The sequence below is a fragment of the Oncorhynchus keta genome, chromosome 34, assembly GCF_023373465.1.
Source record: "Oncorhynchus keta strain PuntledgeMale-10-30-2019 chromosome 34, Oket_V2, whole genome shotgun sequence".
NCBI lineage: Eukaryota > Metazoa > Chordata > Actinopteri > Salmoniformes > Salmonidae > Oncorhynchus > Oncorhynchus keta.
In genome coordinates, this window is record NC_068454.1 from 71,299,812 (window position 1) to 71,316,760 (window position 16,949).

The window sequence follows — 16,949 nt, forward strand, 5'->3', positions numbered from 1 at the left end:
TCCAATTCTGGATAGCAAGGACCACTCAAGGACATTCAGAGACTTGTCCCAAAGCCACTCCTGCATTGGTTGTGTGCTTACGGTCATTGTCTTGTTGGAAGGTGAACCTTTGCCCCAGTCTAAGGTCCTGAGTGCTCTGGATCAGGTTTTCATCAAGGAGCCCCCTGTAATTTGCTATGTTAATCTTTCCCTTGATCCTGACTAGTCTCCCTGCCACTGAAAACCATCCTCACAGCATGGTGCTGCCACCACCATGCTTCACCGTAGGGATGGTATTGACCAGGTGATGAGCAATGCCTGATTTCCTCCAGACTTGACATTCAGGACAAAGAGTTCAATCTTGGTTTCATCAGACCAGAGAATCTTGTTTCTGATGGTCTGAGAGTTCTTTAGGTGCCTTTTGGCTTTCGTCTGTCCACTCTACCATAAAGGCCTGATTGGTGGAGTGCTACAGAGATGGTTGTCCTTCTGGAAGGTTCTCCCATCTCCACAGAGGAACTCTGGGGCTCTGTCAGAGTGACCATCGGGTTCTTGGTCACCTCCCTGAACAAGGCCCTTCTCCCCCGATTGCTCAGTTTGGCCGGGTGGCCAGCTCTAGGAAGAGTCTTGGTGGTTCCAAACTTCTTCCATTTAAGAATGATGGAGACCACTGTATTCTTAGGCACCTACAATGCTGCTGAAAGTTTGATACCCTTCCCCAGATCTGTGCCTCGACACAAGCCTCTACAGACAATTCCATCAACCTCATGGCTTGTTTTTTGCTCTGACGTGCAGTCAACTGTGGGACCTTATATGGATAGGTGTGTGCCTTTCCAAATCATATTCAATCGAATTTACCACAGGTGGACTCCAATCAAGTTGTAGAAAGATCTCAAGGATGATCAATGGAAACAAGATGCAACTGTGCTTAATGTCATGTCTCATAGCAAAGGGTCTGAATACTTATGTAAATAAGGTAAATTTTAGAAAAAAAAATCTAAAAACCCTGTTTTCTTTTTGTCATTATGGGTATTGTATGTAGATTGATGAGGAACATTTTTATGTAATCCATTTTAGAACAAGGCTGTAACGTAACAAGATTCGGGAAAGGTAAAGGGGTCTGAATACTTTCCGAATGCACTGTAAGAGTACAAGAGCAATATGTGAACCTGCCGGGATAAGAGGTCACAATCCTGTCCTTCAAACACCAACCTATCATTAACTAATACAGTACAGTGCATTCCACAAGTGCCAAGTCATCCACAGCAGCAATACATTCCAGGTAAACCATTAAAGTAAAGAAGTTATGGATCAATTCAATAAAATCTGCAATGGTGTATTTAGCCTACACATTAGCTTTTTTTGTAGACACAGCTTTTTTTGTAGATGGGAATTACCACAGTAAAGGAATTACACTGACTCAGATGTTTAATTCTAAAATGTATGCAAAAAAAACAAAAAAAAACACATTTCAAAGATTAACAAACCATACAACTATGCATAAGGACTACTTAGAACAATTTAAAATAAAATTTCACTAAAACACATTTACTGAAAGAACCGTGCAGATGCAATTTTCAATGTATTTTTTTACCTTTCTGTTTTTGTGTGACTGTTTCCCAGAAACTCAAAATTAAGAACCAATGAGGTCTGCAGAAAGAATGGGTGTCAGCTATGACATGACCCCTTGTGTTTGAAAAAAAAACACATTTTGGTTATTGAAATACAGTGGGTAAAGTGGATTTACATCATGAGTCATTGACCTGTAATATTCAGAAATGCATAATTATGGATATGAATATCATTCTATTCATGGCATGGGTCACGTTATAGTTCAGAAATAAGCATTTTCAAAACGCAAACCATTTAATTTATTTATCCATTATTTTACCAAGTAAGTTGACTGAGAACACGTTGTCATTTGCAGCAACGACCTGGGGAATAGTTACAGCGGAGAGGAGGGGGATTAATGAGCCAATTGTAAACTGGGGATTATTAGGTGACCGTGATGGTTTGAGGGCCAGATTGGGAATTTAGCCAGGACACCGGGGTTAACACCCCTACTCTTACAATAAGTGCCATGGGATCTTTAATGACCTCAGAGAGTCAGGAGACCCGTTTAGCATCCCATCCGAAAGACGGCACCCTACACAGGGCAGTGTCCCCAATCACTGCCCTGGGGCATTGGGATATATTTTTTTCGACCAGAGGAATGAGTGCCTCCTACTGGCCCTTCAACACCACTTCCAGCCGCATCTGGTCTCCCATCCAGGAACTGACCAGGACCAACCCTGCTTAGCTTCAGAAGTAAGCCAGCAGTGGTATGCTGCTGGTAAAAACAATCTGTGTTTTAAACCATTTCACCTGTTTTATATTGAAAGTCAGTGTTTTTATTTTGCTTCAACAGAGTGATCAGTGGTGTTTTCCTATAGTTTTTCTTCACAAAAATACATTCCGCTGAAAATTAAGCTATTTTCTTCAGATGACAACAGAAGTGCAATGTTATTACATTCTGACCACACCGTTCACGTCGCGTGCGCTGCAAAATAAATGTAAACATACGTTATTCAATTATTGCACCCACACTGCTTGGGTGCGCCAACGAGCGTCTGCGTTGCCAAGCGCTAAAATAGAAGTTATATTTGTGACTGAACGCAGTGCAAGTCCTACCTCTCCCATCTCCTCCTTGGTTTATAGAAGCAGATATCCACGTGCCACCTCCTCATTGGTTATACCCACGTGGGTGATTGAAAGATCTGAGTTTGGTCGGTCGTCATGGTAACTATGAAAGTTAGATACCAATCGCTATATAAAGTCCAAAGAAGAAAAGGCCTGGAAGGAGCAGAGATGACTAGGAAACGATTCGGTTGGAACGTTTTATGTGTGGATCAATTGTCAGCGTAGAGGACCTTGTGCATTTCAGGTAAAGTAACAACTCAACGTTTCTATCCCAGGACAAATTAGCTAGCAACAGTAAGCTAGCTAAATAGGTCAAATTAGCTAGTAACTGCAAGCTAGCTAGCTAAATTGCCATAAATGTTTAATGCTTTTAGACCTGTCCCCAAATTAATCCAATTGGTTCAGAGTTTGTTTTGATATTTTAACCTGCGTGTCGTAATCGTGTTTGGTGTGCGCAAAATTAATTTGCACGCGGCCGGCTTGGGTATGTTGTTAGGATAGCAGCCACACAAGTAAATGAGCATACAATGATAAAGCAAGGTTTCTTTTGCAAAACCTATGCATGGTCATAATATTTCTAATGTTAATCATAGAAATAATGTAGCCAGATACATTGTAATGTTTTTTTAAAGTTAATCTTGCATTTTGCTGGAGAAATGGTAAACTACACCGAGAAAAGTACCAGAGAAAAGTTGCTACACACCAGCTAGAGCGCAGTCTGCTGACTGAAAGCCTGTTCGTGAATTCACATCCGAGTGGAGAAGTGCAACTGAAGCACAAAATTAATCTGATGCTGAGCAAAAATGACAAAAGGCATTTTAGACCTGTGTTTATAAATGCAGCAAGATTTTTTTTTTTTAATGTTTTTAATGTTCTGCGTGAAAAAACAGAATTCAGAGTTGACGCTGAACCCCTGCATGGGGATGTATCCTGAATAGGTACACAAAGGTAGAACTATGCCATATCCTTATTTTGCATATTATTGTAAAGAGTTCCGCCCCTAAACAAGGCCACATATGTTTTGTCCGGACAAGACCAAATCTGAAACAATCATAGATTTCTATGCTTCGCAGGTTTGGACATTACAGTACAGCAAACTCGAGCACACTAGAGTACAGCACAGCAGAGTTTATAGTAGTGTGCGCTACTGTACAGTAGTGTACTTTTCTTTACTGTTTTCTACTGTGCTGTATAGTCCAAACTCAGATTTGGTCTGGCCAGGGCGGACTGACCAAATTTCAACTACTTTTCAACGTCCATGGACATCCGGTATTTGTCGGTGATGAGTGGGCGAGGATGCTTGTTACAATAGATGGAAACACAGGGTAGGTGTCAGTAAGGGCTGGGAGAGGTGACATCTGGAGAGACAAGAGAGTGCAAGGGAAGGGTTGTCCAGACTGTTTTCACAGTCTTGCTTTGATCACGAGACGACAGAAAGATAAAATAACTGTTCTGAGCTGAGCTGAATAACAGTATGCCAGTGGAAGGGAGAACAGTAGCAGGTGACCCAACTGTGGTTTGGTGACTATAATTTTTTAAGAGTTAATAGTTTTAGTCACATGATAATTCATAAACAAACTTGATATCAGTAACAACACGAATGAAATTGGTATGTCTACCTTTACTTGTTACTTCTGTGAACTTTCATTATCCTCCCCAAAAATTTTAAAATATCTTATGTAATTCCGTTACCAAAAACGCACAAGGCAAGGTGCCTTGCAAGGCAAGGTAAATCATTTCTCGAAAACAAAATATAAGTGCTGATGTTAATTAGTTAAATAATGGTTAAATAAAATATAAGTTGGCAGGGGTCTTTACTTTCACATTGTGTTTTGATGCATTTCCAATACCTTTTAAGACTTTCTGATAGATATTGTTGAAGACCCATCTATCCGTCTATTTGACCAGAAAACAAAGCCTTTGCGTATCCCTAATTTTTAGGGTGGAATATGGTTGAAAAATGTATATATGCCTTACTTTCTAAAAAATAGCCTTGGCTTTCATTTGAAATGCTCCTATGAACTTCACATGTTGATGGTCATGGGTCCTTTTATTTGGAAATGACCATATGCTTTCAGTTTAGGTGAGTACAGGGATAGTAGTTTGTAAACAAACAATGTAAACATTGCTTTGGTGGGTTTGATTGAATTCCAAGCCTCCCCTCCCAGCTCTCCCCTCCCAGTCATAAGACAAATCTATAAAGCTCATCATATATAAAATATGCATAATGAAGAGATGTTTTTATTCATAGGAGGATAATCTAGTACAATACAGGCACGGATCAAGGCTTGCTTAAGTGATGAAGTAGTAAGGTCCATTTTAACAGCTACTGTCCCTCTTCCCTCCCCTCACCTACACTGACATAGTGTAGCTACCTACACTTTCTTATCTTGACATGCTATAATGTTGTCATCTTTCTCCCTATTTCTTTCTCCTTGAAAACACCTTTCCACTTAACTTGATTCGTCTCCTTATTTATTTTCCTCCTCTGTTACCTTGCTTTTCAGTGTCTTTCTGTCTCCTTCTCCATTAGCTCCCTCTCAGCTGAGTTAAGCAGGTCAGCATGCTGCCGAGGAAAAAGCAGCACCAAGGAGAGCAGCCGCTCACTGCAAACACACTCACACAGAAACATGCATTTCTCTCACACACACACCCACCCACCTCTCTCACACGGTTCTGCATTTTCCTGGTGCATCAATAACATGTTCACTAGGCTTGGGCGAAATCCAGATTGTCATACACTACATGACTAAAAGTATGTGGACGCCTGCTTGTCCAACACCTTATTCCAAAATCATGGGCATTAATATGGAATTGCTGCTATAACAAACTCCACTTTTCTGGGAAGGCTTTCCACTAGATGTTGGAACATTGCTGCGGGGACTTGATTCCATTCATCCACAAAAGTATTAGTGAGGTGGGGCACAGATGTTGGGCGATTAGGCCTGGCTCACAGTCGGCGTTCCAAATCATCCCAGGGTGGCAGTTAGCCTAGTGGTTAGATAGAGCTTAGGGCCTGTATCTGAAAGGTTGCTGGTTCAATCTCAGACCCACCAAACTTTACAGTTGGCACTATGCATTGTGTCAGGTAGCGTTCATCTGGCATCCCCCAAACCCAGATTTGCCCATTGGACTGCCAGATGGTGAAGCGCGATTCATCCCTCCAGAGAACACATTTCCACTGCTCCAGAGTCCAATGGCGGCGAGCTTTACACCACTCCAGCCGACGCTTGGCATTGCACAGTGGTTTTAGGCTTCTCTGAGGCTGCACAGCCATAGAAAACCATTTCTTGAAGCTCCCGACGAACAGTTATTATGCTGACGTTGCTTCCAGAGGCCGTTTGGAACTCAGTAGTGAGAGTTGCAACCAAGGTCAGACGATTTTTACGAGCTATGTTCTTCAGCACTTGGCAGTCCCGTTCTGTGGGCTTTTGTGGCCGACCACTTCGCGGCTGAGCCGCTGTTGCTCCTAGACGTTTCCACTTCACAATAACAGCACTTACAGTTGACTGGGGCAGCTTTAGCAGGGCAGAAATTTGACCAACTGACTTGTTGGAAATATGGCATCCTTTGACGGTACCACATTGAAAGTCACAGAGCTCTTCAGTACTGGACATTCTACTACTGTTTGTCTACGGTGATTGCATGGCTGTGTGCTCTATTTTATAGACCTGTCAGCAATGGGTGTGGCTGAAATAGCCCAAATCCACTAATTTGAAGGGTTGTCCACATACTTTTGTATATATAGTGTACCTTCATACTGACCTTGTGCCATGTCGAGATATTCGGTAATCCCGGCACTGAACACAAAGGCCGCTGTTTTCAAACCCCACTGATAGCATTGCTAACCTTTGGATTACAGACTAACATGTAAAATCCCATAGAGAATGCTATCGAGCGCATTGCGAACATTTTGTACAGTTTCTTACCTAAACTATACAAGTAACAAAAAAATTATAGTCACCGTTTTCTGAAAGCACAAATCAAATTTTAGCCAGCAAGGCTCTTAAACCAGAAGGGGATTCTCTGCTGTTACCAAGCTAATGCTTGATTTTGGAAGAGACTAACTAGCTACTAAATAGGAAACCAAATGCACAACTGCAGAGCATTTAGCACATTTTAGACAGTCAGCTTAATAGTTAAAAGATGTCTGGCTAGCAAACATTTAGTTGTGAATGCCATACTGTAATTAGATCACCTGGTGCATGCTGCACAACAGTGAGTGACTCACAAGGATTCAGTCTCCAGTTGTTGTGTGCTTGTAAACAAACACCACGTGACTGGGGACTACCATAATCTTCATAATAACATGACAGGTGAAATGAAGAACGCAATGTTCTTTCTCTCCTAATGTATTGCACAAGTTGACTGCAGGTATTTACTTAAAAACGTATACATAAATAAAGAAATAGTTAATGGTAGTGAAAAAACCATCCTGTGGCTTTTTCCACAGGATGGTTTTTCAGTAACATGGAAGTAGACCACAGAGCCACTGACAAAGTTGGTTATACCATAAGTAAACAAGCACCCGTTACGGACTGAAAGGTGTCATGATTAAGGCCCTAGCCAGGTGGTCACGTTAATTTTTCCTAGCCAGGCGGACACATGTACTGGCCCTAGTCATAGTGATGTCAAACATTTTCTAACCATAAAGCTGATCAACATTCAAAGTGAATACTAACTATAAACTAACCAGCCATAATATACCTGTTCAGTTGGGAGGGAGCTGTGCAACAGAACAACTAGCATCTGTGGTTGTCCACAAGATCCAATGATTACAGAGTCCACCCTACACAGTGATTATGGACTGCTCTGGCAACAACATAAAAGTCTGGTCCTCTCAGAGTGACAGTGAGATGTTGACTGTGATGAGTGGAGTTGCTCCCTCAAGTCCAGAGTTCTTCCATCCTGGTTAGTAGGAACCAAAGGCTTTTGTTCCAGACGAGTGTTAACACATTACAATTTTAAAAAAAGGTTTTGGTGATATATTGATTAGTTGAGTCAGGTGTGTTAGTGCTGGGCTTTAGCAAAAGTCTGCCCTTCACATTCTGTGAGTCTTCAGACACAGGATTGAACAACATTTAATTTCTCCAGTCCACTACCTCCAGTAAAGGTAAATGGACAGACTGGAGCCCAGGACCAGCCAGGCTTAGCCCAGCAGTGACTCACCTCAGGGAGGGCACACACCCAGTGCCCTGTCCACCACACCGTCAGCTCTCCAACAGGCCCAGCACTGTTCAGAAAGGCCACTGTGCCTACCACTACACAAACAAGGGCAGGGGAACATGGCATCATGCCTAATAAACCACTCATAAATAAAACACAAACACACACAAAATCAACCACCCCAATAACCCCATGGACACCCATATATAGTAGAGGTCGACCGAATATGATTTTTCAACGCCGGTACCGATTATTGAAGGACCAAAAAAGCCGATACCAATTCAATCGGCCAATTTAAATTTAAAAAATATTTGTAATAATGACATTTACAACAATACTGAATGAACACTTATTTTAACTTACTATAATACATCAATAAAATCAATTTAGCCTCAAGTAAATAATGAAACATGTTCAATTTGGTTTAAATAATGCAAAAATAAAGTGTTGGAGAAGAAAGTAAAAGTGCAATATGTAAGAAAGCTAACATTTTAGTTCCTTGCTCAGAACATGAGAACATATGAAAGGTGTTGGTTCCTTTTAACATGAGTCTTCAATATTCCCAGGTAAGAAGTTTTAGGTTGTAGTTATAGGACTTCTAGGACTATTTCCCTCTATACCATTTGTATTTCATTAACCTTTGACTATTGGATGTTCTTATAGGCACTTTAGTATTGCCAGTGTAACAGTATAGCTTCCGTCCCTCTCCTCGCTCATCCCTGGGCTCGAACCAGGAACACAACGACAACAGCCACCATCAAAGCAGCGTTACTCATGCAGAGCAAGGGGAACAACTACTAGAAGGCTTGGAGCGAGTGACGTTTGAAACGCTATTAGCTAGCCATTTCACATCAGTTACACCAGCCTCATCTCTGGAGTTGATAGGATTGAAGTCATAAAACAGCGCAATGCTTGACGCACAACGAAGAGCTGCTGGCAAAACGCACGAAAGAGCTGTTTGAATTAATGTTTACACACCTGCTTCTGCCTACAACCACTCAGTAAGATACTTAGATACTTGTATGCTCAGTCAGATTATATGCAATGCGGGACACGCTAGATAATATCTAGTAATATCATCAACCATGTGTAGTTAACTAGTGATTATGATTGATTGTTTTTTATTAGATAAGTTTAATGCTAGCTAGCAACTTACCTTGGCTTACTGCATTCTCCTTGTGGAGTGCAACGAGAGAGAGGCAGGTCGTTATTGCGTTGGACTAGTTAACTGTAAATTTCCAAGATTGGATCCCCCGACCTGACAAGGTGAAAATCTGTCGTTCTTCCCCTGAACAAGGCAGTTAACCCACCGTTCCTAGGCCATCATTGAAAATAAGAATGTGTTCTTAACTGACTTGCCTAGTTAAATAAAAGGTGGGGGGGAATAAATAAATAAAGAATCGGCAAATCGGCGCCCAAAAATACAGATTTCCGATTGTTATGAAAACTAGAAATCCAATTAATTGGTTGACCTCTAATATATAGTGTAAATACACCTACATACTGGAAGTGACCCAGCGCCTCCTCAAGAGCCAACATTCTGAAATTGTGGAGGGAGGTAAGCTTTCTGGAATTTATTCAGGATTCATGAAGACAATCAACAGATCTGCAACAATCCACAGTAGTAAGCCTACATACAGTTCTCAAGGAGCTATAATATAAATCAAAACTGTTCATTAAGGGACAATTTTAAGATTACAACCACTAACCATTTCACCTTATATCCCTGGCTGGCAGGTCACCTGAATGATGATGGTTAAAGGCTCCCCTCTCCATCCCCTAGTCAGGAGCCAGGGCTGAGCACTCCTCTACCTGCCAGCCAGTGGTGAAGGAACCAGGGTAGTGTGTTGCCTTTCATTAGTAATTTATGAGATATTCGAAAAACAGAGAAAGGTGCATTAAAGGGGACGGGAAACTAACAGGGGCAGGGCAAGAGAAAGTGAGAATTAGCCTGGCGTGGTCATTTCTGGAAGTTCCTAATCAAAAACACTGATCTGGGGTCAGGTGTCTTATTCCTCGAACTGCACAAACACCTCTGGTACGATTCTACCAAACTGATCAGTAAACAGGTGGCTTTCCTTCGGTACAGATGAATGAAAGAGGATGGCGGACAGACATGTAGGGAGATCGGTCAATAAGTGAGTGAATGAATGAAGTACTAAAGCAGCTCTGCATTTTAAGGTTAGCTTGGGCAGGGTAAACTGATCCTAGATCTGCGCCGAAAGTAGGGCCCCATAAAATCGTTTATATATTTTGCCTGATTACATTTTGGTTCTCTCCCCAAAATCCCCTTTCAAAGCTGTCATCAAGGCAAAGGGTGGCTACTTTGAAGAATCTCAAAAATAAAATACATTTTGATTTGTTTAACACTTTTTTGGTTACTAAACTCCGCAAAAAAAAAAGACATGTACCTCTTTCAGGACCCTGTCTTTCAAAGATAATTCGTAAAAATCCAAATAACTTCACAGATCTTCATTGCAAAGGGTTTAAACACTGTTTCCCATGCTTGTTCAATGAACCATAAACAATTAATGAACCATGCACCTGTGGAACGGTCGTTAAGACACGAACAGCTTACAGACGGTAGGCAATTAATTAAGGTCACAGTTATGGAAACTTAGGACACCAAAGTGACCTTTCTACAGGCTCTGAAAAACACCAAAAGAAAGATGCCCAGGGTCCCTGGCCATCTGTGTGAATGTGCCTTAGGCATGCTGCAAGGAGGCATGAGGACTGCAGATGTGGCCAGGGCAATAAATTGCAATGTCTGTACTGTGAGACGCTTAAGACAGCGCTACAGGATGGACAGCCGATCGTCCTCGCAGTGGCAGACCACATGTAACAACACCTGCACAGGATCAGAACATCCGAACAGCACACTTGCGGGACAGATACAGGATGGCAACAACAACTGCCCAAGATACACCAGGAACGTACAATCCCTCCATCAGTGCTCAGACTGTCCACAATAGGCTGAGAGAGGCTGGACTGAGGGCTTGTAGGTCTGTTGTAAGGCAGGTCCTCACCAGACATCACCGGCAACAACGTCGCCTATGGGCACAAACCCACCGTCGCTGGACCAGACAGGACTGGCAAAAAGTGCTCTTCACTGACGAGTTGCGGTTTTGTCTCACCAGGGGTGATGGTCGGATTTGTGTTTATTGTCGAAGAAATGAGCGTTAAACCGAGGCCTGTACTCTGGAGCGGGATCGATTTGGCGGTGATCTGGGGCGCAGTCTGGGGCGTAGTCTGGGGCGGTGTGTCACAGCTTCATCGGACTGAGCTTGTTGTCATTGCAGGCAATCTCAACACAGTCGTTACAGGGAAGACATCCTCCTCCATGTGCCCTTCCTGCAGGCTCATCCTGACATGACCCTCCAGCGTGACAATGCCACCAGCAATACTGCACGTTCTGTGTGTGATTTCCTGCAAGACAGGAATGTCAGGGTTCTGCCATGGCCAGCGAATAGCCCACATCTCAATCCCATTGAGCACGTCTGGGACCTGTTGGATCACAGGATGAGGGCTAGGGCCATTCCACCCAGAAATGTCTGGGAACTTGCAGGTGCCTTGGTGGAAGAGTGGGGTAACATCTCACAGCAAAAACTGGCAAATCTCGTGCAATCCATGAGGAGATGCACTGCAGTACTACATGCAGCTGGTGGCCACACCAGATATGGACTGTTACTTTTGATTTTGACCCCCCTTTGTTCAGGGACAGATTATTCCATTTCTGTTAGTCACATGTCTGGGGAACTTGTTCAGTTTATGTCTCAGTTGTTGAATCTTATGTTCATACAACTATTTACACGTTAAGTTTGCTGAGAATAAACGCAGTTGACAGTGAGAGGACTTTTTTTGCTGAGTTTATATGATTCCAAATGTGTTAATTCATAGTTTTGATGTCTTCACTATCATTCTACAATGGAGAAAATAGTAAAAAATAAAGAAAAACCTTGGAATGGGCAGATGTGTCCAAACTTTTGACTGGTACTGTATAGTAACCACCAATCAACTACTTAGTGGTCTTGTCTGCAGCTGTCAATTAACCTAGAAGAGACGCACTAGTTTTCAAACAGACTGAGCAATTCCACTTCAGTTACTGGTCTGTACCACAAGGCTGTGCTTTAATTCTGACTTGGTGGGTATCATGATTGATTTATAGATGACAACCCTCACCTCAGTTCATGAAATATACTTTGATTCACATCTGTTCAAAAAAAAAAGGTATCCTGAAAAGGAGGATATGGGTTAAATGGAAGGAGAGAAGGGGGGTTGTCGGTTTCTTGAAGCTTGCCTGGTTGCTTCTGGCTACAGCAAGGGGAGAAATTGGAACTGTGGGATTACAGTTGTGTCCTTCGGTTTTTTAGATGCTGTGCTTTCCCCAATAGTTATCATTCAAAACTAGATGAAAAAAAAATGTATTAGTATGCTAATCACTGTAGTTGATTCCTCTTTGAATCGTTACATGTAATTATGATCGCTCACTTAAATGACTGATGACAAATGTACATGCGATGCCATTGATCGAATCCACTCCAAGCATTCCTCCATTGCAAATTGATCTAGCCATTCACTTGATGCAGATTTTACTGACTGACCTAGCATATCCTTTGCCTTCTTTCACATTCAACATTTTCCAGTTTCCATAACATTACCTGAGAGGTTCTGAGAGTTAAACACAATTCTAAGAACACAAAGCTGATCAGACATGATCAGATGTTGAATTGGCTGAAGAAGGAGAGGTTTAGTAGCCAACTATGTGGTTACATTGTGCAGGTAGCCCAGTCTGAAACTCGAACTTCGCTGAGACACGTGCCAGTCAAGGTGGGGTGGTAATGAACCAAAGGTTGCAAGCATATAGTCTGTAACCAAGAGAGCATCATTGAACGCACTGGTACACTCACCAGTGTGTCCCCCAGATTGTATCTTCAGATGGACACTGAAGGCCCCAAAATCAGTATCCAGTGGCACCTAAAAACAACATTTTTGATAGAAACGAATTGAAGATATGTTACCCTGTATCTTATCTAGGCTGAGATGAGGGTGATTTTAGGGGGGGAAAACGCACGTGGGCAACTTGAGTACTGATGAGGTAGTGAAGTTGCTGTGCATCAGGAAATGGGTTCATTCAGAGCCAGATCAAAATCAAATGTACTTTTAGAGGGCTGAGAAGTGGGGTGGGGTTGTCCTCTCAGAGAGAGATAGAGACACTGAGGACAAAGTCACATTGGGACTGCTGGACAGGAATAGAATAGGGAGGGGGAAAGGCGTGTTGGGCAGGTTTAATACGGGACTGACAGGCTGCAGTTCAATCAACCCCGGTCCGAGTAGCGTTCCAGGCCCTACTAAAGCCCACGAGCAAACTTTCACTCTAGAGTAAACTCACTGAACCTGTTTCCTTCCAGTCCCCCTCTAACACACTTTAAGGGCATGTGCTCAAAGGGGACTGCCTCGAAAACCGTGGGCTATGGACTCTGCCTTCTCTGTAACAGGCAAGACACTGCTTACACTGTAAATCAAGTTTTCCACCGTGTAAACGCCAGGCGTGGGAGGTGGGGAACTATGAACTTGTGTGCGAGTAGGTATCCCCTGCTTCCCCTCCCTAAGCTATCAAACTCAGGTGTAAATCAATAGATGAATGCTGAAGGCCCCCTCAAGTGGTCTCTCCAAAGACAAACAAGCGATAGGTTACCTCACCAGTGCCAGGGTCACTAGAAAAAGAGCATGGGAAGGGAGTGGGGGGCCAAGCTACTACCTAGGTTAAAGTTACTAGATTCAAATAAGAGTCCAAATTACAGACAGCCACCCCCACCATCATAATGATCCCTACTAGGCTTCAAGACACGCACACTCACTGACTTGCACCTGCAAATGCCAGTACAAACTTTTGACACATGCTCACCGGTAAAACAGCGGCATGCCCTTTGACTGGACCAAGTGCTCATGAGCTCTAATACATATTTGCAACATGACCGGAAAGTCATCCTTGTAGGCGAGCATCTCATAATCCCGGAATCACACTCCCACAAACACTCAGCTTGACTGACACATAAAACAGCACCTCTTCACACAGTCAGTATTTTGGTGACTAGTCAACACCAACTTGCTGCACTTCAGTTATGTCAAGGTTCGATACAATGAAGTTAGTCAGTCCATTCACAACAGCGTGTCACTCTGCTACCGGTACCAAAATAAATCTTGAACAGAGCTTTTCTCTCACCCCAAATTGAGAGGGAAAGAGAGGCCTACAACATGAAGCTATGGTATGGAGGGATGTAATGCACACTCAAATTGGTCTTTAAATATCTTGGCAAGAGAATGTATCACAACTGTGTATTCAGCAAAGCTTTTGACCAAATAAATGTGTCATTGTCACATGCAGTCAAATGCTCATAATGTGGTTCAGAATGCTAAATGGAAATCACCCATGCAACTTGGAAATACAGCATTTACTGAGAATCATCCATTTTAATGCTCCAAATGTATGAGGACAAGCAAAACTACAAGAAAGAATCATGACTCAGTAGCTTAGAGACAATGTCAAACTGCACCCAACCTTTCACCTAAAAACTAACGAGGGAATGATTTTTCTGGTTAGGGTTAACAAACATGATGGACGTGGATGAGGGATACATTCATTAAGATCAAAATACATCAAATTCTGATGCTGTACAAATCTTAACGACATATGCATTAACGTGTAATAACTGTTTCACTTCAGTGCAGTGGTAACAGTAAGAGAATGAAGACAACAAGGACAGAGGAAAGTGAATCCATTTTGAACCGGCATTTCTACTTCAGCACCACAGCAAGGGCTTGCTCATAATGCTACATGGAAATCAAGGGTGTAGGCACTGAGATTTATCCAAGGTATGACTTTGCGACAAAGGTTATTCAAAATGGAAAATATACTCCAACAAATGCACTATAACAGACTGCTTTTCATAGTCTTAGGTGGCAATTTCGTCAGAAACTGCATGTCACTCCCAATTCACACACGTGTGAACGTATGAAGATCCAAGGGTTGTATTGTCATCCTTCATACCGAAATCAAAACATATATAATTATGACATTCTTTAATGTATCGTTTTTTCTTGAATCACCATCCACAGCCTTCATCAGAGATTACAATACCCTTCCTCACTGTCTTGCTGTGAATTCTAAAATGCAGCGATGCAGTGGCTTTTGGGCATTCTCTTCAAAATATTTGCATTGGTTAGTTAAAGAAAACACTGCAGATAAAATTAGGCAGGAGTGATTTAGAATATGGCATCCATCATTTCTCAATTTTACCACGAGTAGGAACAGTGGCTGTGTGATACATTGAAAGGGGAGGATATCCCAGTCATACATCAAATCGTAATAAGTCCATGATGAGGCATGCTCATCGACAGCTTACATGGCCAACACTGCCCATACTAATATTGAGACTACTGGGCAGGGTGACTTCTGATAATCCTACGTCATTCGTACATTGCAACTGAGAATGTGATTTCTAAAAGATGTTAAAGGATAGTCTGAACTAGCCTCGGATACATTGTAGCTGTCTATCGCAGTTTTCCATCATGGCGAATCACAACCAACGTTGATGATCTTCATTGCAAGGCATCACTACGGGAAAAATGTAGCTACTAGCTAAATTGTACACAAGGTGTACGAATCGATAAATAATGTTACAAGCCAAGTGAATGTCCTGTACAATTAACTAGCACCATTGTGATTGAAAATTGCATATTGATGCTGAGGTTGGAGGACATGGGAGGGTACAGAAGGTGCTGTTTGTATGGATGTCAGTGTATCATCATGGTCAAACACATAACGACAGATGACAAAAACAGCATCTTCACAACAAATTAGTTAAAACCCAGTGAGTGAATAAACCAAGCTTATCTCTTACCTCAGGCGGCGGTTCGTTTCCAGCTTCCCGGAGCAGCCATTATCAGCATTCCCTCTCTCCCTCCGTCCTAGCCTCCACCACAGGTACCGGGCAAAATAACAACCGGCAAACCAATCCCCCCCCACCCCCAAACTGTCAGCCCTCTGATGGGTGAGATATCCTAATAACGAGAGGGTAGTGTCGTTTTTGCAATAAATCCCCGTCAAAACTCGGGTCTTCAGTGAGGTTAGACTCCAAAGCGCAGTCCAGCAAGAGCGCAGATTGAACTCGGAGGTCCGGCACCGTCCGCCCGGCGCAGTGCAAGCTAGCTAATTGAACAGTTCACAGGTAACATATGTGGTACCATGGCAATGGCTAGGTTGTCATCCAAAATAGACCGTATCTCGCCGTTGATGGTTGATTCTTTCGTGGCCTATATTTTCACTCAGGAAACCATGTAGCAAACGGGCAACGTTGGGTTTATCGTAGCTGCTGAGTCTGGCTAGCTAACGTTAGCTAACTAACTAGCTAGCTTTCACTGTAACAGTTACTACTAATATCCAACTACGTGTTGCATGTTGTGATGAACGGAAAGGTGGAGGGGATGAGTGTTTAAATAAAAAAAATAAACGATTAAAATAAATTTGGGGTATTTCCGGTGCACCGCTATAACTAGCGATGTGCATTCGCAAGGGACCCCCCCTCTCTGGCCGTTAATCTCGATCACACCACAGACTGCACTAGCTATCGCTTAGATGAGGGTCTGCACGAAAAGCGCGCCCTCGACACGAAGCTCGTTCCCGCCTGTTTGAGTTGCATTCCCCCTACAAAATGGCCGCCAAAACAAACCTGCGACAGTCAAACTATCTACTACCCTTGGTGTGAATTTCAACATCACATGGAAAGCCCGTTCATAATCTAACGCAGCGGTAATACATTTTTATACAAACTACCTCGGCACTTAAACTGGTTTTAAATGTGATTATTGGGTAAATTAGCTAAGGTAGTTACCAAGCCAACGTTGCTAGCTAGCCGTAACATCGCTAGCAAGCTCGTGCATGTTTCCTGAACAACAGCCAACCTTGACGTTATCACCAATACGGTTAGCACCTTAACGAACAAGCTAAATTAGTACATTTAGATTCACGGACATGCCGTTACATATGCTCTTAATATTGGTCAATTATAAATAGCACCTAATTCAAACATGTGCTTAACTCGCATGACTGTATAACGGTACCAAAT

General features: G+C 42.5%; 1 protein-coding gene across 1 annotated transcript in view; it reads right to left on the bottom strand.

Annotated features, from left to right (window-relative positions):
* Positions 1–16,882, bottom strand: part of dyrk1b (dual-specificity tyrosine-(Y)-phosphorylation regulated kinase 1B) — an 80,382-nt gene extending 63,500 nt beyond the window's left edge. The window contains exon 1 of the mRNA XM_052494623.1: positions 15,726–16,882. The gene's annotated coding sequence lies outside the window, so the exon portion shown is untranslated. The remainder of the gene's footprint in view (positions 1–15,725) is intronic.
* Positions 16,883–16,949: the final 67 nt, after the last annotated feature.